Source organism: Hyla sarda, chromosome 13, assembly GCF_029499605.1.
Source record: "Hyla sarda isolate aHylSar1 chromosome 13, aHylSar1.hap1, whole genome shotgun sequence".
Classification (NCBI taxonomy): domain Eukaryota; kingdom Metazoa; phylum Chordata; class Amphibia; order Anura; family Hylidae; genus Hyla; species Hyla sarda.
In genome coordinates this window covers 5,130,981-5,155,357 of record NC_079201.1, presented here as the reverse complement: position 1 = coordinate 5,155,357, position 24,377 = coordinate 5,130,981, and the positions used below count along the sequence as shown (strand labels likewise).

At 45.7% G+C, this 24,377-nt stretch overlaps 1 protein-coding gene across 14 annotated transcripts in view; it reads left to right on the top strand.

Annotated features, from left to right (window-relative positions):
- Positions 1-24,377, top strand: part of B3GNTL1 (UDP-GlcNAc:betaGal beta-1,3-N-acetylglucosaminyltransferase like 1) — a 261,364-nt gene that overhangs the window by 81,384 nt on the left and 155,603 nt on the right. The window contains exon 1 of one of the 14 annotated variants that reach the window (XM_056549536.1): positions 22,706-22,788. The exons of the other annotated variants lie outside the window; for them this stretch is intronic. The gene's annotated coding sequence lies outside the window, so the exon portion shown is untranslated. Of the gene's footprint in view, positions 1-22,705; positions 22,789-24,377 lie in introns of those variants that run through there. 14 annotated transcript variants of the gene reach the window in all.

Genomic DNA, 24,377 nt, shown 5'->3' with positions numbered 1-24,377 from the left:
CCTTACCTCATCTGCCATTATCATTACCGCCCCCCGAATCCCCTGTAATGTCCCCGGATTAGGCCTTACCGGTCAGGGACAGGTGCAGCGTTTGTGGTCGGACTTTTGGTCCTTTGAAGCCGTTCCTGTACCTCCTGGGTGCATTGCCCCCTCCTTACTCCTGTGCGGCCATGTGTTGCTGTCAGTCTAGGACTAGTATGTGTAATGCGGACCGGCTCCTGGTTAATGCCCTGTATCGGGGGGGCCGCCTGCATCTGCAGAAAGGAAGTGGATCAGGTTGTCCAGATTAGTGGACTGCGGGGAAGGGGCCGGCGGGTCACACTGGGACGTTGGGCCCTATGGACTGCCACAGGAGGATTTCTGTACATACAGAATATGTAGAGTTTATTTTTCCTATTAACTGTATAAAGAAAAATTCCGCACCTTTTTAATCGTTTTATGCTTGAATGGTTTTTATGTCTGCTTGCTTTCTGTGAATGAGAAAAAAAAAAATATATATATATATATATATATATATATATATATATATATATATATATATATAAATATAAATATATATATATATATATATATATATATATATATATATATATATATATATATATCTATATCATTTTTATACCCTGCTTTCTGCTGTGGTCTCGACTGATGATGGTAACATGGCATTCCTGTATCGTTGGCCCACACTTTCACCATCAATGTGTATTACAGCGTACATGCGGGGAGTCTACAGATTAATCTTATTTTTTGAGTCACCGCGCATGCGCTGTATCACACATTGGTTCATGTGTATTAATGAGCACACAGATCGAGTTTATAAGTCATTCTAAACCCTTTCTGACTCTCTGGGGCCGTGTCTAAACCCCTGTGACTCACTGCACGTGTGATGTCACACACACACATTGTTGCACATGCGTATCAAGGCGCACGCGTGGTGAGCCTGGGAGTAATTCTACTAAGTCTCTCTAACTCTCTGTAAAACGCATGCACCACCAGTGTGTATTACTTCCCATTCATCGTGAGTCTGAGCCAGTTTGTATACCTCTTAGACTCACTGCGCGTGCGCTGTCACACACTGGTGCCTGTTCATTATGATGCACACAATGTGATCCGGTGAGTGATTGAAAAGCTCTGTGACTCTCTGTAATACACATGCACCATCACTGTATATTAAAGCACATGCGCAGTGAGCCATGACTGAACCTCCCTGATTCACCGCACGTGCACTGATACGTATGAGTGATTTTAAACCTCTCATTCTAGATGCACTTTTAGTCTGTGGCCATGCCTGAAGCTCTGTTACTCATTGCGCATGCGCCGTCACACATTGATGGTTCATGTGTATTAAGGCACACACTTTGAGAGTCTGTGTCTATGAAATACACATGCACCTTCAATGTGTAGTACAGTGCACAAGCTGTGAGTCTGGGGCCATGTCTGAACCTCTCTGACTTACCGCGCATGCGCCGTTGCACACGCTGATGTGTGTATTACCGAGAGTCATAAAGGGTTAAGAATAACTTTTTTAGGCTCACTGCCCATAATACACAAGCTCCATTTATGTGTATGACAGCGTGCTCGTGGTGGGTCAAAGAGGCTCCAATTCAGCCTCAGACTCACAGCGCTTGCGCCGTATTACATATAGATGACGCACGTGCATGGGCTAACTACACAGGGCCGCAGATTCCTTGATCAAAACCTATTTTCTATTAAAAACTGGGGTCACTTGTCCTCCCAGTAAATGGAACTGTAGCTGCTGACGGCATTAGCGGAGTATTACGGCACATGCGCAGTGAATCACAGAGGTGTAGGATCACTCATAGGCTCGCCGCGCATGCACCATAATACACATGCACCAATCTTAAGAATGCGCACGCACGGCTAGTCAAGGAGGTTGAAAATAAGCCACTGATTCGCCACGTATGCGCATTAATGCATATTAATGGCAGCCTCTATATAATCAAAAGTTCTACAATTGTGTTTCCCAACCATAGTGTCTCCGACTTTTGCAAAACTACAACTCCTAGCATGCCCGGACAGCCAAAGGCTGTCCGAGCATGCTGAGAGTTGTAGTTTTGCAACAGCTGGAGGCAAACTGGTTGGGAAACAGCTGGAGGCAAACTGGTTGGGAAACAGCTGGAGGCAAACTGGTTGGGAAACAGCTGGAGGCAAACTGGTTGGGAAACAGCTGGAGGCAAACTGGTTGGGAAACAGCTGGAGGCAAACTGGTTGGGAAACAGCTGGAGGCAAACTGGTTGGGAAACAGCTGGAGGCAAACTGGTTGGGAAACAGCTGGAGGCAAACTGGTTGGGAAACAGCTGGAGGCAAACTGGTTGGGAAACAGCTGGAGGCAAACTGGTTGGGAAACAGCTGGAGGCAAACTGGTTGGGAAACAGCTGGAGGCAAACTGGTTGGGAAACAGCTGGAGGCAAACTGGTTGGGAAACAGCTGGAGGCAAACTGGTTGGGAAACAGCTGGAGGCAAACTGGTTGGGAAACAGCTGGAGGCAAACTGGTTGGGAAACAGCTGGAGGCAAACTGGTTGAAGTACAATGTTCCTTGTGCTTCAGTTCTTTCAAGATCTCTGCTTGCTGTCAGTAAAGGTTGCAGTACGTGGTCCAGGAGCCTTCTCTGCCCCCACATCCCTGCCCTGGTAGCTGATGACTTGTTTACATCTAAGAAGCTGAGAATCACAAGTTCACCATCTGTGACTAATACCGAAACCCCCAGTTTACGGTAAAGTGCGGCAGTATTTCTGCAGAAGGCCTCGCTGTGGGAGGTCGGCTGGCATGGTGGGCAGATAAGGCGAGGTTCTGACCTCACAGATAAGGAACCAGACGAAGTGCCAGCGAAAGGAAAGAAAGGTGCAAAGGGTGATTCCGCACAGATAAAGGGGCACTCCCCAACACCACATGACTGAAACCTAGAACTGTTCGATCTGAGACTCGATCTGCTGCTGTATGACACATAAGAATGCTGCCGAAGCGTAAAGCATTGCTTACCCTCAAACCACCATAAATCTATTTGCCTTGGGCGGCTAAGTCCTGTACTTCCTGGTTGAGCGGTTGCTAATCACTACAATTCCCAGAATGCAGTGCTTTCCCTCAGCTCTATATCACAGTTCTCCCACCCTACCTTCTCCCGTCCCACTGCTGCTACAGAATATATGAGGTCACACATTTAGTGAGGTTGCAGCACTGGCTGTATTCATATTCTGTCTGCTCCTCTGTGGCATTGTTCATCACAAGGCCAAATCCAGTCACGTTTCGTGAGACAGCAGAGGAGGATGGAAAAGCTGGGAGGGGAGCTGGGGTGCTGCTGAGACAACACCACGCTGACAATGAGGGGACTACACAACTTCATGAGGGGAGAGAGGCTGGAGATGGGGGCTGCTGAGACAACACTACATTAACAATGAGAGGACTACACAACTTCATTTCAGGAGAGAGGAGGGAGAATGGGGCTGCTGAGACAACACTACATTAACAATGAGAGGACTACACAACTTCATGTCAGGAGAAAGGAGGGAGATGGGGGCTGCTGAGACAACGCTACATTATCAATGAGAGGACTACACAACTTCATGTCAGGAGAGAGGGAGGAGACGGGGGCTGCTGAGACAACACTACATTATCAATGCGAGGACTACACAACTTCATGTCAGGAGAGAGGAGGGAGATGGGGGCTGCTGAGACAACGCTATATTATCAATGAGAGGACTACACAACTTCATGTCAGGAGAGGGAGGAGACTTGGTCCTTCATCTTTGCAGGGGCTTCTTGTTGGAAAGAATATTTTGGGCACTTCAGTTACTTTCCTTAGTTTTTTGCAGCACTGCAGTAAATGAAGACTGTCTCGTAATCTCTGGTCGATAGACATAGGAAGCGCAGAGGATTTCCTGTTATTCTCTTAGCGGAGATTACTGTGGTATAGAAGACTTTCCCTGCCAGCGTGTGTGTACGGGGTGTTATTATAATATTGGCACTGCCCTACAGAGATGAACCTGTCCCCGTGAGCTGACAATCTACCGCTATAGGTTGACCCCCCTCCAGGTATTAGGGACCGCTAAATTTAATGCATTATCTATGGTGGTACATGGCAGCTTCTCTTGGGTCTAGCTTTGCTTTCTCACAGCACAGTTGTCGTACCTTTGTACCAGTGACTGAGACAAAGCCCCTCCCCCCTTGCCCTAGTTTCCCTCTCTCCAGCGCGGACCCCTGTATCTCGCAGCCCTCATCCTCCTCATCCCGGCCCGTAGAGGACTCCTCAGTGGGCTCAGCGCCAGGCGTGAGCTGGAGAGGATTTTGGCAAAAACAATTGCTGCTTTGGGGTGGCAGCGGGCCAGCTCGACAGGTTAACTAGTTCACTGCTGACAGGCAGTCAAGAAATGTTGTCAGCGTTTCTTCGGCCGGACGGGGCGTCGCTGATGTCTGCACCCCCTTTAATTACCATATAAATAGGGAGGGCTCCTGCCAAGCTTCTGAGTCACCGGGCGAATTCCTCTGTCCATTCCACTGTTAGGAATTTGTGAAAAAGACACGGAGATCCAGATGTTCGTGGATCGTCATCCTGTCCGGCGTTACAGTGCGGATCGCTTATGTTTCGATGGGCAGTGATAACTAGAGATGAGCGAGCTTACAGTAAATTCGATTCGTCACGAACTTCTCGGCTCGGTAGTTGATGACTTTTCCTGCGTAAATTAGTTCAGCCTTCAGGTGCTCCGGTGGGCTGGAAAAGGTGGATACAGTCCTAGGAAAGAGTCTCCTAGGACTGTATCCACCTTTTCCAGCCCACCGGAGCACCGGAAAGCTGAACTAATTTATGCAGGAAAAGTCATCAACTGCCGAGCCGAGAAGTTTGTGACGAATCGAATTTACTGTAAGTTCGCTCATCTCTAGTGATAACCTTTGTCTAGGTATAGCCCTAAATTTTTGATTAAAGGGGTACTCCGGCCCCAAGACATCTTATGCCCTATCCAAAGGATAGGGGATAAGATGTCTGATCGCAGGGGGTCCCGCCGCTGGGGACCCCCCGCAATCTGTAAGTACTGCAGGAAGCCCTGGAGGCTCAGTGTTATGCCTCCCGACCACGGGGATGGAGTATCGTGATGTCACGCCCCGCCCCCTCAATGCAAGTCTATGGGAGGGGGCGTGACTGACGTCACGCCCCCTCCCATTGACTTGCATTGAGGGGGCGGAGCGTGATGTCACTCGGAGGCGGAGTCTTAACGTCACGATACTCCGTCCCCGTGGTCGAGAGGCAAAAGACTGAGAACCTTCAGCGTTTCCGGCAGTACTTACAGGTGGGTGCTGCATGCTAGATTGTGGGGGTCCCCAGTGTTGGGGCCCCCTCGATCAGACATCTTATCCCCTATCCTTTTGGATAGGGGATAAGATGTCTTGGGGCCGGAGTATTAAGGGAAACTTATGGAGCTAGAATACCAGGTCTTGCGTTAGTACAAGATAGAGCGCGGCTCCATAGCGTAAAACCACCAATAGGGAATCCACACAATAAGTGAGGAACTCTTACCATAGGTGGTTGTGTGGGCGCACACAGAACAGTGGTCAACGTGGATGAGTGATAAGCCTCCCCGACAGATATATTGAGCAGGCGACTTCATAGGATGGAGCGGGGTTCAACAGCGCTGATCGGAACAGGCACAACAGGTAAGAACGGTTTATTGGGTAAGAAGACGATGCGTTTCACTGCGCTTCTGCGGTTTCATCATGACAAAGAGGGCTGAGAAGGAGTCTTATATGCAAGGTAAAATTAAAGGGGTACTCCGGTGGAAAACTTTTTTTTTTTTTTTTTAAATCAACTGGTGCCAGAATGTTAAACAGATTAGTAAATTACTTCCATTAAAAAAATCTTAATCCTTCCAGTACTTATTAGCTGCTGAATACTACAGAGGAAATTTTCTTTTTGGAACACAGTGCTCTCTGCTGACATCTCTGTCCATTTTAGGAACTGTCCAAAGCAGCATATGTTCGCTATGGGGATTTTCTCCTGCTCTGGGACAGTTCCTAAAATGGACAGAGGTGTCAGCAGAGAGCACTGTGCTCTGTGTTCCAAAAAGAAAATAATTTCCTCTGTAGTATTCAGCAGCTAATAAGTACTAGAAGGATAGAGATTTTTTAATAGAAGTAATTTACAAATCTGTTTAACTTTCTGGCACCAGTTGCTTAAAAAAAAAAAAAAAAAAGGTTTCCACCGGAGTACCCCTTTAACCCTTTCACGTACAGAATTAAATACTTCATCTTTATCTGGACATATTCCAGCACAAACACAACATGCTCATTAATATAGATATAAACATCTCACTAATATATATATATATATATATATATATATATATATATATATATATATATATAAATATATATATATGTATATGTAGATAGAGAGAGAGAGATAACAAATTCAATGCAATGGTGAGAATGCATGTGTGTGTATATGAACCGATCAAAACGAGAAACATAACAATCACAATACGGTAATGTCTATTGAGTGTGAATGTGTACGTACAGGATAATACACACCCATGTATGTAACAGCTTTGATCCCAGCTGCTTCAGCTGCCACCGGATAGCCGTTTACGGTGCCCCGTGCTGTCCGCTGACGATCACTTACCTGACCTCGGGGCTCCGGCGCGTCCTCTTCGGGATCCCCTGCATCGTCGGTGCTCTCCATCGTCATCATCACGTCGCTGTGCACGCCGTCCCGTCATCCAATGGGAGCGGCGTGCGTAGCGACGTGATGGCGGCAAAGGAGAGCGAGGATGCCGGGGAAGCAGAGACCTTGCCAGAGTGTCGGGGCCGCGGCGACAGCGATGGACGGCGACATCCAGGGCAGCGGTGACGGTCCGGAGCGGTGGGGACACGTGAGTATGACCTCCAATACCAGTGGTCTTCAACCTGCGGACCTCTAGATGTTGCAAAACTACAACTTCCAGCATGCCCGGACAGCCATGCTTGTAGTTTTGCAACATCTGGAGGTCCACAGGTTGTAGATCACTGTCCTATACTTTACATTGCACGGATCCCTCAACATACGATGGTTTCAACAAACGATGGTTCATTTGGAACGGATTACCATCGTATGTTGAGGGGCCACTGTATAAAAATGATTCTGATTCCTTGTGTCTAACCGTTCTTGAAAAAATCCCATAAGATCATTCGAATTGATTTCAACGATTAATTAATCGTGAATCCTTCCGGATTCCCAAACTGGACACATTAGTCCCTCAGGGACTTAATGAAACAATTGAAAATGTACGTTAAATAAGATCCTGTTCTCTTTGTACACGCCGCAGTATTGTGATATACATGAATGGAGTGTTTCTTAGATATATATGTGTGGGTGTGTATATATATATATATATATGTGTGTGTGTGTGTGTGTGTGTGTATATATGTGTATATATGTATATATATATATATATATATCTATGCATTAGAACCTATGGAGATGTGTATATTGTTTCCTATCGATGTTTTTAAGTGAGATGCATGTGGATATATGCCGCCCTTCTCCTGTTTTATAATGATAAAATTTTCCCCCAAAAAACTTTTTTGGATCAAAGTTGTTACATACATTGGTGCGTATTATCCTGTATGTACATATTCACACTCAGTAGACATTACCGTATTGTGATTTTTAGGTTTCTCGTTTTGATCGGTTCATATACACACATGCATTCTCACCATTGCATTGAATTTATAACTATATTTATGACCATGTTGCGTTCATGCTGGTATATGTCCAGATAAAGTATTGTTATTGTTAGTAGTTGAATCTGCTTTTTCCAAACCAGCAATTTTAGAAGTTAATTTTATTTTGTATGTGAAAGGGTTAATTTCCCATGTATATAAGACTCATGCCTGATGAAACCACGCAAGTGCGGTGAAACGTGTTGCATCCTTACCCAATAAACCGTTCTTACCTTACCTGTTGTGCCTGTTCCGATCAGTGCCGTTGAACCCCGCTCCATCCTATGAAGTCGCCTGCTCAATAGGTCTTAGGTTAGAGCAGGCTGGAGGGCACCCAGGGGGTATAGCATTGACACCAACAGGCTGGAGGGGACGAGTAGGTATAGCATTGAGACCACCAGGCTGGAGGGTACCCAGGGGGTATAGCATTGAGACCAACAGGCTGGAGGGTCGAGTAGGTATAGCATTGAGACCAGCAGGCTGGAGGGGACGAGTAGGTATAGCATTGAGACCAGCAGGCTGGAGGGGACGAGTAGGTATAGCATTGAGACCAACAGGCTGGAGGGGACGAGTAGGTATAGCATTGAGACCAGCAGGCTGGAGGGGACGAGTAGGTATAGCATTGAGACCAACAGGCTGGAGGGGACGAGTAGGTATAGCATTGAGACCACCAGGCTGGAGGGCACCCAGGGGGTATAACATTGAGACCAACAGGCTGGAGGGTCGAGTAGGTATAGCATTGAGATCAGCAGGCTGGAGGGGACGAGTAGGTATAGCATTGAGATCAGCAGGCTGGAGGGGACGAGTAGGTATAGCATTGAGACCAGCAGGCTGGAGGGCACCCAGGGGGTATAGCATTGAGACCAGCAGGCTGAAGGGGACGAGTAGGTATAGCATTGAGATCAGCAGGCTGGAGGGCACCCAGGGGGTATAGCATTGAAACCAACAGGCTGGAGGGTCGAGTAGGTATAGCATTGAGACCAGCAGGCTGGAGGGGACGGGTAGGTATAGCATTGAGACCAACAGGCTGGAGGGGACGAGTAGGTATAGCATTGAGACCAACAGGCTGGAGGGCACCCAGGGGGTATAGCATTGAGACCAGCAGGCTGGAGGGGACGAGTAGGTATAGCATTGAGACCAACAGGCTGGAGGGGACGAGTAGGTATAGCATTGAGACTAGCAGGCTGGAGGGGACGAGTAGGTATAGCATTGAGACTAGCAGGCTGGAGGGGACGAGTAGGTATAGCATTGAGACCAACAGGCTGGAGGGGACGAGTAGGTATAGCATTGAGACCAACAGGCTGGAGGGGACCCAGGGGGTATAGCATTGAGACCAGCAGGCTGGAGGGTCGAGTAGGTATAGCATTGAGACCAGCAGGCTGGAGGGTACCCAGGGGGTATAGCATTGACACCAACAGGCTGGAGGGGACGAATAGGTATAGCATTGAGACCAGCAGGCTGGAGGGTACCCAGGGGGTATAGCATTGACACCAACAGGCTGGAGGGGACCCAGGGGGTATAGCATTGAGACCAACAGGCTGGAGGGTCGAGTAGGTATAGCATTGAGATCAGCAGGCTGGAGGGCACCAAGGGGGTTTAGCATTGAGACCAACAGGCTGGAGGGTCGAGTAGGTATAGCATTGAGACCAACAGGCTGGAGGGGACGAGTAGGTATAGCATTGAGACCAACAGGCTGGAGGGCACCCAGGGGGTATAGCATTGAGACCAGCAGGCTGGAGGGCACCCAGGGGGTATAGCATTGAGACCAGCAGGCTGGAGGGCACCCAGAGGGTATAGCATTGAGACCAGCAGGCTGGAGGGCACCCAGAGGGTATAGCATTGAGACCAGCAGGCTGGAGGGCACCCAGGGGGTATAGCATTGAGACCAGCAGGCTGGAGGGGACCCAGGGGGTATAGCATTGAGACCAGCAGGCTGGAGGGGACCCAGGGGGTATAGCATTGAGACCAGCAGGCTGGAGGGTCGAGTAGGTATAGCATTGAGACCAACAGGCTGGAGCGCACACAGCTTCTCCCAGGAGTTTGGCCTTGAGGGCAGCAAGTTAGAGGGCTTTAACCAGTAAGTTGAAGGGCATTGGCCATGTGGCCAAAAGGTTGGGGGGCTTTGCACTTTGGGCCGGCAGGTTGGAGTGCTTTAGCCATGGAGCCAGCAGGTCGGATGGTTTGGCCATGGGGTCAGCAGATTGGATGGCTTTGGCAGTGGAGCTGGTGGTGTTTGCCATTTGCACAGTTTGGCTATGGTGTCAGAAGCCCCCATGTATCTGTTAGTACCGTCCTCTTTAGTCCTGTAGAGATCATCCAGTGAAGTCCTGGCATTGACCCTTCATTCATCTGAGACCTCCCCCCACCCTCCTTGTTTGGACATTTGTTTCCAATTGTAGACACTTCCTTCCTACCTCAATCTGCCACCGTTCATTACCAGGCCAAACTTATTTTTAATATCCGCAGTAAAATCCGGCATCCAGTCTGAAGTGGAGCGACTTAATCCATCCTCCTCCGCCTAAGACCGGACTTAAGTACCAGGCCCGGGAACTGAGACTTCTTAAGATCAGGAAATGAGACTTCTGCTCGGAGGGTCGGCATCTGAGGAACTAAACCCACGAGGGCTCCATATCTTCTGATAAGTTGATAGTCGCCATGCTAAGACCAGACGGGGGATGAAAGTGGCGACTTTATCCTCTCTGTACATGGTCTGGCGGTGGGGTTTGTGTGTGGGAGGGGGGGGGATGGGGACCTATCTTTGCCGCTGTTCACCGCAGTTGTCCCGTAGAGTCCATTGACCACCAGAATTAGTCTCTGGTGAACATCACAAGTCCATGGTCTCCTGTCTCACCCGGCCGTCACTGCCTGTCTTATGCCAGAGGTGGATAAAGTGCAGCCGTCGCACACATCTCTTGAAATTCTTGATAGTTTGTTACAGTGTATCGAGTCCACCAAATACTGGAAACAGTAGCAAACCCTCAGCTGTGAAACGTATTGGGGACCCATGCACAGAATCTCTACAGATCTGCATTGCAGACCTTTGAAAGTCAGCAATGGGGCACTTGGGTGATGATGTCACTCCTCATTCAACAATGGGCGGCACGGGCGATGACATCACTTCTTTATGACATCATAGGTTGCCCCTTATGTCTGGAAGCTTTAAAGGGTACCTGCAAGTTCACGATGCGTGTGCCATGGCCTGGCCCTTTAAGGACACCAGTGGACCACATGGGTGATGATGTCACTCGCCTATGATGTCATAGGTGCCCAATTGTGACGACATTGAGGTCCTAAAGACGCCTGGGTGATGACATCATTCTTTTATGACCACATAGGTTTCCCATAATGATGTCATAGGAGGTCATAAAGCCAATGGCTGTCTGGTCATGCTTGGAGTTGTAGTTTTGCAACAGATGGCGGGCCACTACCTTAACGGTTGGCACTGCAGGTTCATGATGCACTGGATTATTTCTAGCTACGCAGTTCTCCTCTGGGGTCTTGGTGGCCTCATTAGTCGCCCTCCTTTTTGTGGTCTTGATGGCCCCATTAGGTGCAGTCCTCTTCTGGGGTCTTGGTGGCCCCATTAGGTGCAGTTCTCTTCTGGGGTCTTGGTGGCCCCATTAGGTGCAGCCCTCTTCTGGGGTCTTGGGAACCCAGCTTTCCACATCTCCTGAGCCAGTCGTAACAATGTACTAGGAAGCCGCCTGGCCTATAGAAATGTGCAGAGCACGGTGCAGCCATCCGTGAGGCCTGGCCTGGCCCCGGCTCTCCAGGATCATCCCTTTGAGCAAACAGAGATATTTCGGCTCTTCAGGACAAATGAGGCGCAACGCTTTTCATCTTCTCAGAGGAAATGTGCTGAGCGCCAGCGAACAAGGAAGAAGCGCATGAGCAGTCCCGGTGTGTGGGGAACGGGGACAAGAGACCAAAGACATTCCTATGAACTGCATCAACACCTGCCAATATGTCTAATCCCCCAGTAATCAGCACTGTAATTGTGGTCCATCCACAGTGTTCCTACATGATACTTAGCTAAATAATTATGCCATATAGTACTGTAATACATCCACACAGTGGCTACATAATGCTGATATAAATAATAGTGCCATATAGTACTGTAATACATCCACACAGTGGCTACATAATGCTGATATAAATAATAGTGCCATCTAGAACTATAATACATCCACACAGTGACTACATAATGCTGATATAAATAATAGTGCCATATAGTACTGTAATACATCCACACAGTGACTACATAATGCTGATATAAATAATAGTGCCATCTAGAACTATAATACATCCACACAGTGACTACATAATGCTGATATAAATAATAGTGCCATATAGTACTGTAATACATCCACACAGTGGCTACATAATGCTGATATAAATAATAGTGCCATATAGTACTGTAATACATCCACACAGTGGCTACATAATGCTGATATAAATAATAGTGCCATCTAGAACTATAATACATCCACACAGTGACTACATAATGCTGATATAAATAATAGTGCCATATAGTACTGTAATACATCCACACAGTGACTACATAATGCTGATATAAATAATAGTGACATCTAGTACTATAATACACTACTGATATCAATAACAGTGCTATATAACACCACCATACAGTGACTTCATAATGCTGACATGAATTGTACCATATAATGCTATAATACCACCATACAGAGCCCATATAATGATATAATAGTGCCATATAGTGCTATACTACCATACAGTGCCTACATAATACTGTATGGAGCTATTTGTTAGCATCGTGTAGTCACTGGTCGTGTTATAGCACTGTAGAACACTATTATTTGTGTCAATATTATGTAGTCACTATGTGGTGGTATAATAGCATTATGTAATGTTTTCATTTATATCAGTATTATGTAGGCACTTTGTGGTGCTTTTATAGCACTACATGGCACTATTATATATGTCATAGGCACTGTATGGTGGTAGTAAAGTATTATATGGCACTATTATGCCAGTTTTACATAGGGGGTCTCTATGGTGGTATAAATAATAGTGCTATGTATGGTTATAATATCATTATTATGAAGTCACTGTGCGTGTTGGTGTTGTAGCACTTTGTCAGTATTATATAGGTACTGTATGGTAGTATTATAGCACTATATGGCACTATTATATAGGTTCTGTATGGTGGAATTATAGCACTATATGGCACTATTATATAAGTTCTGTATGGTGGAATTATAGCACTATATGGCACTATTATATAGGTTCTGTATGGTGGTAGTATGGCATTATATGGCACTATTTATCACTATTATATAGGTATTGTATGGTGGTAGTATAGCACCATATGGCACTATTATATAGGTTCTGTATTTTCGTAGTATAGCATTATATGGCACTATCACTATTATATAGGTATTGTACGGTGGTATTATAGCATTATATGGTGCTATTATTTATCACTATTATTTAGGTATTGTATGGTGGTATTATAGCATTATGGTGCTATTATTAGTATTATATAGGTACTGTATAGTAGTATTATAGCTTTATATGACTATTATATAGGTAGTGTATGGTGGTATATAATTATATGGTGCTATTATTAGTATTATATAGGTACTGTATAGTAGTATTATAGCTTTATATGGCACTATTTATCACTATTATATAGGTAGTGTATGGTGGTATTATATCATTATATGGTGCTATTATTAGTATTATGTAGGTACTGTATAGTAGTATTATAGCTTTATATGGTACTATTATTAGTATTATATAGGTACTGTATAGTAGTATTATAGCTTTATATGGTGCTATTATTAGTATTATATAGGTACTGTATAGTAGTATTATAGCTTTATATGGTACTATTATTAGTATTATATAGGTACTGTATAGTAGTATTATAGCTTTATATGGTGCTATTATTAGTATTATATAGGTACTGTATAGTAGTATTATAGCTTTATATGGCACTATTTATCACTATTATATAGGTACTGTATGGTGGTATTATAGCATTATATGGTGCTATTATTTATCAGTATTATATAGGTACTGTATGGTGGTATTATAGCATTATATGGTGCTATTATTTCACTATTATATAGGTATTGTATGGTGGTATTATAGCATTATAAGGTGCTATTATTTATCAGTATTATATAGGTACTGTATGGTGGTATTATAGCATTATATGGTGCTATTTATCACTATTATATAGGTACTGTATGGTGGTATTATAGCATTATAAGGTGCTATTATTTATCACTATTACCGTATATACTCGAGTATAAGCCGACCCGAGTAGAAGCCGAGACCCCTAATTTCAACCCAAAATCCCAGGAAAAGTTATTGACTAGAGTATAAGCCTAGGGTGGGAAATACATCATCCCCCCCCCTGTCATCATCCAGACCCGTCATTAACATCCTCATCATCATCACCGCCTGTCATCATCCAGAACCTCATCATCATCACCTGTCATCATCCCCTTGTCATCATCCCACACATCCCCCCCCTTCATCATCCCCTTGTCATCATCCCCACCCCCCTTCATCATCCCCTTGTCATCATCCCCACCCCCCTTCATAATCTCCTTGTCATCCTCCCCACCCCCCTTCATCATCTCCTTGTAATCATCCCACACACACCCCTTCATCATCCCCTTGTCATCATCCCCACCCCCCTTCATCATCCCCTTGTAATCATCCCACCCCCCCCCCCTTTCATCATCCCCTTGTCATCATCCCACACCCCCCCTTCATCATCCCACACCCCCCCTTCATCATCCTCTTGTCATCATCCCACACCCCCCCCCCCTTTATCATCCTCTTCTCATCATCCGCCCTCAGTGGTCTTCAACCTGCGGACCTCCAGAGGTTTCAAAACTACAACTCCCAGCAAGCCCGGGCAGCCATCGGCTGTCCGGGCTGGCTGGGAGTTGAAGTTTTGAAACCTCCGGAGGTCCGCAGGTTTCCTTTAGTTCTGTACAGTACTCACCTCCGCTCGGCGCTGATCCGGTGCTGCAGGACTGTCCGGAGAGGAGGTGGTCCGGTGGGATAGTGGTTCCGGGCTGCTATCTTCACCGGGGGCGCCTCTTCTCCGCGCTGCGGGCCCGGAATAGAGGCGTTGCCTTGACAATGACGCAGAAGTACGTTGGCAATGAACGTACCTCTGCGTCGTTGTCAAGGCAACGTGACTATTCTGGGGCCGGGCCCGAAGCGCTTAGAAGAGGCCTCCCCGGTGAAGATAGCAGCCCGGAACCACTATCCCACCGGACCACCTCCTCTCCGGACAGTCCTGCAGCACCGGACCAGCGCCGAGCGGAGGTGAGTACTTACAGAACTAAAGGGGGTGAGAGGGGGCTGGATGATGTCGAAGGCCGCAGTGGTCTTCAACCTGCGGACCTCCGGAGGTTTCAAAACTACAACTCCCAGCAAGCCCGGACAGCCGATGGCTGCCCGGGCTTGCTGGGAGTTGTAGTTTTGAAACCTCTGGAGGTCCGCAGGTTGAAGACCACTGCGGGTGGAGTGTTCACTCGAGTATAAGCCGAGGGGGGGTGTTTTCAGCACGAAAAATCGTGCTGAAAAACTCGGCTTATACTCGAGTATATACGGTATATAGGTATTGCATGGTGGTATTATAGCATTATATGGTGCTATTTATCAGTATTATATAGGTACTGTATGGTGGTATTATAGCATTATATGGTGCTATTTATCAGTATTATATAGGTACTGTATGGTGGTATTATAGCATTATATGGTGCTATTTATCAGTATTATATAGGTACTGTATGGTGGTATTATAGCATTATATGGTGCTATTTATCAGTATTATATAGGTACTGTATGGTGGTATTATAGCATTATATGGTGCTATTTATCAGTATTATATAGGTACTGTATGGTGGTATTATAGCATTATATGGTGCTATTTATCAGTATTATATAGGTACTGTATGGTGGTATTATAGCATTATATGGTGCTATTTATCAGTATTATATAGGTACTGTATGGTGGTATTAGCATTATATGGTGCTATTATTTATCAGTATTATATTGGTTCTGTATAGTAGTATTATAACATTATAAGGTGCTATTATTTATCACTATTATATAGGTACTGTATGGTGGTATTATAGCATTATATGGTGCTATTATTTATCACTATTATATCAGTTCTGTATAGTAGTATTATAGTATATGGCACTATCACTATTCTATAGGTACTGTATGGTGGTATTATAGCATTATATGGTGCTATTATTTATCACTATTATATCAGTTCTGTATAGTAGTATTATAACATTATAAGGTGCTATTATTTATCACTATTCTATAGGTACTGTATGGTGGTATTATAGCATTATATGGTGCTATTATTTATCACTATTATATTGGTTCTGTATAGTAGTATTATAGCACTATTATTTGCACAGGCACTAATCCCAGGATCCTCTGCAGACCATACTTCAGCCTGACACACTGATGGACATACAGGGTGGAGAAGTGAACCCCCTCCTGGCGGTCAGCCGCGGTCTAGTGCGCAGTTTTCCCCTCACATGTGCGGTTCCTGCGGCTCTGTATATACTGTGTTCTGATCTCTGCAGAGCAGATGTTGACAATTACGAAGGGGAACAGAGGCGGCTCTGTGGTCGTCCGGCCGGGCCGGCTGCACGTGGGGCGAATGAGACTCAAGGCGGTAACTGCTTCCTGTCAGCACGGCCGGGTGACAGCGCTACAAGATGGGGCCCGCACACTGTAACAAAGTCACCTCTGTGATCCCTCACCCCCTGCTCCTTAAAAATAAATCAAGAAAAGGTGGATGGATTAACCCCTTAAGCATCTCCAGTGCGCCAAAGACTCTGATGAAGTATGTAAGGTCTCTGTATAGATCACTTGCCTATTGCAGGGGCCTATGGGCTCCGAATGCTTGTATATAGCATTTTACTAGACAGACTATACAGGTGTCACTCCTATATCAATAGGGCCAAATAGTGTATAATACCACCATACAGTGCCTGTATAATAATTACATAAATGATAGTGCTATAATACCACCATACAGTGCCTGTATAATACTTATATAAATAATAGTACCATATAGTGCTATAAGACCACCATACAGTGACTGTATAATGCTTATGTAAATAGTGCCATATAGTGCTATAATACCACCATACAGTGCCTATATAATAGTGCCATATTGTGCTATAATACATCCACACAGTGCCCACTATAACATTCAGAATAGTGCCATAATACCGCCAAACACTGCATATATAATAATTATTTAAATAGTTCTATAATACCACCATACAGTACCTATAATACTAACATATAGAAGAGTGCCATATAGTGCTACAATAGCACCATACAGTGTCTGTATAAGACTTCTGAAAATAATAGTGCTATATAGTACTATAATACACCCACACAGTCTGTAATACTAACAGACATAGTGCTATAATACCACCATACAGTACCTACATAATGCTGATATAAATAGTGCTATACCACCAGAATACCTATATAATACCGATGAAAATAGTGCCATATAGTGCTAGAATATCACCATACAGTGCCTATACTGATGTACAGAAGTGTCATATAGTGCTATACCACTATACAGTGCCTACATAATGCTGATATATATATATATATATATATATATATATATATATATATAGTGCTGTACCATCAGAGTACCTATATAATACTGATGTAAATGGTGCCATATAGTGCTAGAATATCACCATACAGTGCCTATACTGATGTACAGAAGTGTCATATAGTGCTATACCACTATACAGTGCCTACATAATGCTGATATATATATAGTGCTACACCATCAGAGTACCTATACAATACCGATGTTAATAGTGCCATATAGTGCTAGAATGCCACCATACAGTGCCTATAATACTAATGTACAGAAAAGTGTCATATAGTGCTATAATACGCCATACACTGCATATATAATACTTATGTAAATAATAGTGCTATAATACCACCATACAGAATCTATGATACTAACATATAGAATAGTGCCATATAGTGCTACAATAGCACCATACAGTGTCTGTATAAGACTATTGTAAATAATAGTGCTATAATACATCCACACAGTGTCTACATAATGCTGATACTAATATTAGTGCTATATCACCAAAGAGTATCTATATAATACTGGTGTAAATAGTGCCATATAGTGCTATATAGTTCCATATAGTGCTATATAGTTCCATATAGTGCTAGAATACCACCATATAGTGCATATATAATACTGATAACTATTAGTGTTATAGGCAATGTATGACGACATATTAGTACTAATATACAGAATAATGCCTTATAGTGCCTTAATACCACCATACAGTGCTTTAATACTACCATACAGTGCCTATATAATACTGATTTAAATTATAGTGCCATATAGCCCTATAATACTATACAGTGCTTATATAATACTTACATACAAAATAGTGCCATATAGTGTTATAATACCGCCATACAGTGCTGAACACTGCTTCCGCTGTAGGACGCAATGGGTCATTATATAGGATGGCGAGTGATTTGCGTGTGTTTATGAGAAGACGTTGGGTGGTCTCTGTGAAGACGTCTTGGATGAGGCCACTTGACTTGTCAGGGTCAAAGGTCGCCTGTTACGCCTGAGGTTGTATGACCCTGATCAGCGGCGGTGACATTCTCATTGAGTGGCTTTTAGTCTGAGGGTCTGCTGTTTACTATTCCAGCGTTGTGCCTCCAGCTGTTGCAAAACTTCAACTCTCAGCATGTCTGGACAGCCAACGGCTGTCCGGGCATGCTGGGAGTTGTAGTTTTGCAACAGCTGCAGGCACACTGGTTGGGAAACACTGATATAACTAATAGTATAGACTCTGTACACCATATAAATTGCGTTGTTATATAGACTTTTCTGAGATTTGGCCTGTCAGTGGTTACTGTGTTTCTCCTGTTTTATTCATGAATCAGGAAGCTCAGGATGAGCAATACTGAGAACTCCCCTAAGACAGAAGAGAAGGTCAAGTCCTCGGAGCACATCCCCCCCTCCTTAATATGCGTGACTAATAAAAAGAAAAAAATGTAGAAATCCGTCCTTCCTTTATAGAGTTGCCCCATAATGGTCTTTTTTTGGGTAATGGGAAGTATATTTGCAGCTGTTTTGTCTGAAAGAGGAAGAGCCGGAGTGACTGTGGTTTGTTAATCAGCTTACGTGATAATGGAAAGTCCCCCAACCAGGAGTCCCGAAATATGCACTGCGGGGGTCAGGGATTGGGCTGAGGGTAATAATAATAATAATTTATTTATATAGCGCCTACAGATTCCGCAGGATAATGACACTTGGGGTACAGGATGATGTTAATCGGGGTACAGGATGATGTTAATCGGGGTACAGGATGATGACACTCGGGGTACAGGATGATGACACTCGGGGTACAGGATGATGACACTCGGGGTACAGGATGATGACACTCGGGGTACAGGATGATGACACTCGGGGTACAGGATGATGTTAATCGGGGTACAGGATGATGTTAATCGGGGTACAGGATGATGACACTCGGGGTACAGGATGATGACACTCGGGGTACAGGATGATGACACTCGGGGTACAGGATGATGACACTCGGGGTACAGGATGATGACACTCGGGGTACAGGATGATGACACTCGGGGTACAGGATGATGACACTCGGGGTACAGGATGATGACACTGGGGGTACAGGATGATGACACTGGGGGTACAGGATGATCACTCGGGGTACAGGATGATGACACTTGGGGTACAGTCCTTGTTGCTGTATCTAAGCCTCTCTTGTGTGATACACTCTCTGGGGCTCTTTTTATGAGCGGAGCTGATGTGACATTTCCCAGCATTGCTCGGAGTTCTCATTATACAGATGTCGCCGGGGCCAAGTTTCCTTCCATAATTGTCAGATTCTTCCCTATACAGCAGTGGTCTCAAACTGTGGCCCTCCAAATGTTGCAAAACTTCAACTCCCAGCATGCCCGGACAGCCAACGGCTGTCCGGGCATGCTGGGAGTTGTAGTTTTGCAATAGCTGGAGGAACACTGCTTTGTGAAACACTGGTATAAATTGTTAGCCTAAGATGTGAGGCGTTGTGATTGGCCAGAGAAGTAAGGGAGGAATTATCAGTGCGTGTACTACTGGCTAACATCTTAGCTCTGGTGTTGTATGCTGGGAGTTGAAGTTTTGCAACATCTGGAGGGCCACAGTTGGAGCCCACTGCTATAAAGTCTCGGAGATTGTCCCTGGTTCTTCTACAATTCTTTCACATTCTGTAGATGTTGCGACCAGGATATGATGTCCGCCCGGGGATGGTATCCAACTTCCCTTCAGCTCCTCGTACGGATCCATCATGAATATAATTCTAGGACCTCACTGAGGTCTGACACCATCACAAGAAGGACCGCAATCCCTTATCTACAGAAGGAGCCAAGAAGGTTTTTGCTAATTTGACTCCTCGGCCTCGTATAATCTATAACACAATAGGGCTGTTGTTAAGGGAGGACTCCGGGGCCACATGAACACTGCCGGATCCGCTACTAATGTTGGTTTATGAGATGTTGCTCTTTTAAAATCCTAATGAATGAGGAAATGAAATGTTACATAAAGAAGGAAATGTGGACATGAGCGCAGATCTGAATATTACAGAACAGTGTCATGTACTGGAAGTATGAGGCATGGGGCACTACCAGTGGAGGGACGAGATACAATCATTAGAGAGATAAGGCACCATCAGTAGAGGGATGCAGCACCATCTATGGAGAGATGAGGCACTATCAGTAGGGGGGGATGTAGCACCATTAGTAGAGGAATGAGGCACCATCATTAGAGGGTTGATGCCTCATCAGTGGAGAAATGAGGCACCATCAGTGGAGGGACCATCAGTAGTGGGATGAAGCACAATCAGTGGAGGGACAAGATACATTCATTAGAGAGATTAGGCACCATCAGTAGAGGGATGCAGCACCATCTATGGAGAGATGAGGCACTATGAGTTGGGGGGATGTAGCACCATCAGTGGAGGGAAAGGGCACCATCATTAGAGGGACGAAGCCTCATCAGTGGAGAAATGAGGCACCACAAGTGGAGGGACCATCAGTATAGGGATGAAGCACCATCAGTGGAGGGGGATGGGGCACCATCAGTGGTGGGACAAGGCACCATTAGTAGAGGAATGGGGCACTTGTATACTGAATAAGGTTGCTATACACCAGCGTTGGATTGGATCTCCTTATGTCCACCTTGCCATAATCGTGTCTCTCCTCATGGTATGCCAGAGTTGTGATGGTTCCCTTTCTGAAGCTTCATCCGTGCAGTAGTGGCACCATTATAGGAAGTCCTGAGTAGGAGATTGTGTTGTACGAGTGACCTCCTGAGCACGTTTCTTCACATTCTACTGATGCTTAGTTGGGACTGAGGTCTAACCTTGTGGTCAGTGACTGTGCCGCTGACCAGACAGTGCTGTGTGTAGTGTGTCCTTGCCTGTTTAAATCCTGCTCAAGGGGATTTATGGGGCCATTAAATATTAGAACTAAACATACCAGACCCCAAGGTGCTCATAAAAGGTCACAGCAAGGGTCAGATAAACAAAAACTTATAGCACCTTATCAGGGACACCAAGATATACACGGAGAGGACACCAGGGATGACATGTCAGAGTGTACCAAGGTGTCAAAGAAAAGGAATATGCCAGAGGAGGACCATAGACCACACGAGAGACTTATCTGAGAAACACCAAAGACTATGCTGAGGACACAAAGATGACATGGTGAAATGTGTCCAAGAAAAGAAATCAACCAAGTGCGATACTAGAGACTGCATCAAGAATAGACGAGACACTTAGAGGACCCCAAAGATGACATGCTTAAGTGTCACAATGTGCCCAAAAAAAGAAATGACATGAGGGACACCAGAGACCAATCAGAGAGGAATACCAGAGACTATGCCAAGAAGGACACCAAAGATGACATGTTGAAGTGTACCAAGGTGTCCAAGAAAAGAAACCGGAGAGACAACTATGGAATTGACACCAGAGAGTACGCTGGGAGGAATGTCAAGACCAACAATAAGGGAAAAGGTATGTGAAAGACTACAAGAAGGGCATCAAAGAGTATGTCGAGAGAGACGCCAAAAAATATGCAATGAGGTGCACTAAAGACTATACCATATGGCACCCCAACAACTATACGAAGATGTGCGCCAAAGACTATACCAAGAGGTGCACCAAAGACCATACCAAGAGGTCTGCCAAAGACCATATCAAGAGGTGCCCCAACAACTATACCAAGACATGCCCCAAAGACTATACCAAGAGGTCTACAAAAGACTACATCAAGAGGAGCGCCAAAGACTATGCCATGAGTTGCCCCAACATTTATACCAAGAGCTCTACCATAGACAATACCGAGAGGTCCCCCAACGTCTATACCAAGAGGTCTACCAAAGACTGCACCAAGACATGCCCCAACAACTATACCAAGAGGTGCGCCAAAGAATTAGTGCTCTTCCGAACATCAATCTCCATTCCACTGTTCTGTACATTGGTGACCTGTGGTATATTCTTATGTACAATGTGGGGATGGGCTGAGGAAAAGCTGGCGATCCTTTACCCGTACGCGGGCAGTGTGACAGGAGGGAGTAGGAAGGTGGAGCAGAGTTTAGATTAGTGGTGGAGCAGAAATTACTCACAATTCTATAAATACATTCAACCATTTCCTTCAGAAGAACCAGAAATATGAAGACTAATCTTCAAACAGAACATGGCTTGTTCTCCGCAGGGCGATGTATGACAGACGTGTGTGGCATTAACCCCTCCAGCTCTGTACATGCCACTTATTTGTAATGCTGTCTACTGAGCTGGTGTTTCTAAGCCTATCATGTGTGATACTGTCTGCTGAGTGTTTTGGAGCGGTGTGTGGTGTGTCACTGTGCAGTCATCGCTGGGTTGGCGGAGAGGATTCTGGAGTGGCTGCGTATCCTGTTGTTGGTGCCGGCGCTGTGCCAGGCCTCCTGAACCAGGTGCAGGTGTGTGCTGACCCGCTGAGGTTTGCTGCATGGTCCAGCTTTGTGAAAGTGAAAGCCGAGGATCAACAGGATGTGAGGGGGGTGCGTTATATCTCTGATTATCACAAGGAAAACTTCCTGCACTCAAGACAATGGGCTTGGGGGCTGCTGCTGCTTTAACCCTTCAGATGCTTCACCTCATGTTCCCCCAGCATCAGCATCGGTGACTGTAGGAGAGCAATGATGCATCTGTTGTCAAAGGAGAACGAAGGTCTGTCCGTTGCTGTAGGAGAGCAGTGGTCCTTTTTTTCTCAATGTAGGAGTGTGGAGGCGCAGTGGTCATTCTGTCACTGTAGAAGAGTGGTGGTCTTTTATAAATGTAGGGGAGCAGAGGTCTTTTCGTAAATGTAGAAAATCGTTGGTCCTTCTGTGATTGTAGGAGAGCGGCGGTCCTTCCGTCATTGTAGGAGAGCAGGGGTCCTTCTTTCATTGCAGGAGAGCTTTGGTCCTTCCAAAATTGTAGTAGATCAGCAGTCCTTGTAGGAGAGCCGTGGTCCTTCCGTCATTGTAGGAGAGAGGGGGACCTTCCGTCATTGTAGGAGAGAGGGGGACCTTCCATCATTGTAGGAGAGCGGCGGTCCTTCCGTAATTGTAGGAGAGTGGCAGTCCTTCCGTCATTGTAGGAGAGCGCAGTCCTTCCGCCATTGTTGGAGAGCGGCTGTCCTTCCGTCGTTGTTGGAGAGCGGCTGTCCTTCCGTCATAGTTGGAGAGCGGCTGTCCTTCCGTCATTGTAGGAGAGCGGTGGTCCTTCCGGTATTGTAGGAGAGTGGTGGTCCTTCTGTCATTGTAGGAGAGTGGGGGTCCTTCTGTCATTGTAGGAGAGTGGGGGTCCTTCTGTCATTGTAAGAGAGCGGCGTTCCTTCCATCATTGTTGGAGAGCGGCGTTCCTTCCGTCATTGTTGGAGAGCGGCTGTCCTTCCATCATTGTTGGAGAGCGGCGATCATTCCGTCATTGTTGGAGAGCGGCGGTCCTTCCGGTATTGTAGGAGAGTGGTGGTCCTTCTGTCATTGTAGGAGAGCGGCGGTCCTTCTGTCATTGTAGGAGAGCGGCAGTCCTTCTGTCATTGTAGGAGAGCGGCGTTCCTTCTGTCATTGTAGGAGAGCGGCGGTCCTTCTGTCATTGTAGGAGAGCGGCGGTCCTTCTGTCATTGTAGGAGAGCGGCAGTCCTTCTGTCATTGTAGGAGAGCGGCGGTCCTTCTGTCATTGTAGGAGAGCGGCGGTCCTTCCGTCATTGTAGGAGAGCGGCGGTCCTTCCGGTATTGTAGGAGAGTGGTGGTCCTTCTGTCATTGTAGGAGAGCGGCGGTCCTTCCGTCATTGTAGGAGAGCGGCGGTCCTTCTGTCATTGTTGGAGAGCGGCTGTCCTTCCATAATTGTTGTAGAGCGGCGGTCATTCTGTCATTGTTGGAGAGTGGCGGTCCTCCCGGTATTGTTGGAGAGCGGTGGTGCTTTTCTTAACTTGTGATGATGCTGGTTTCTATGTGGCAGATTTGTTGGTAAAATATTTGGCAAAGCTGTAAAATCTAAGGTTACAAAAGCAATGACGTTCAC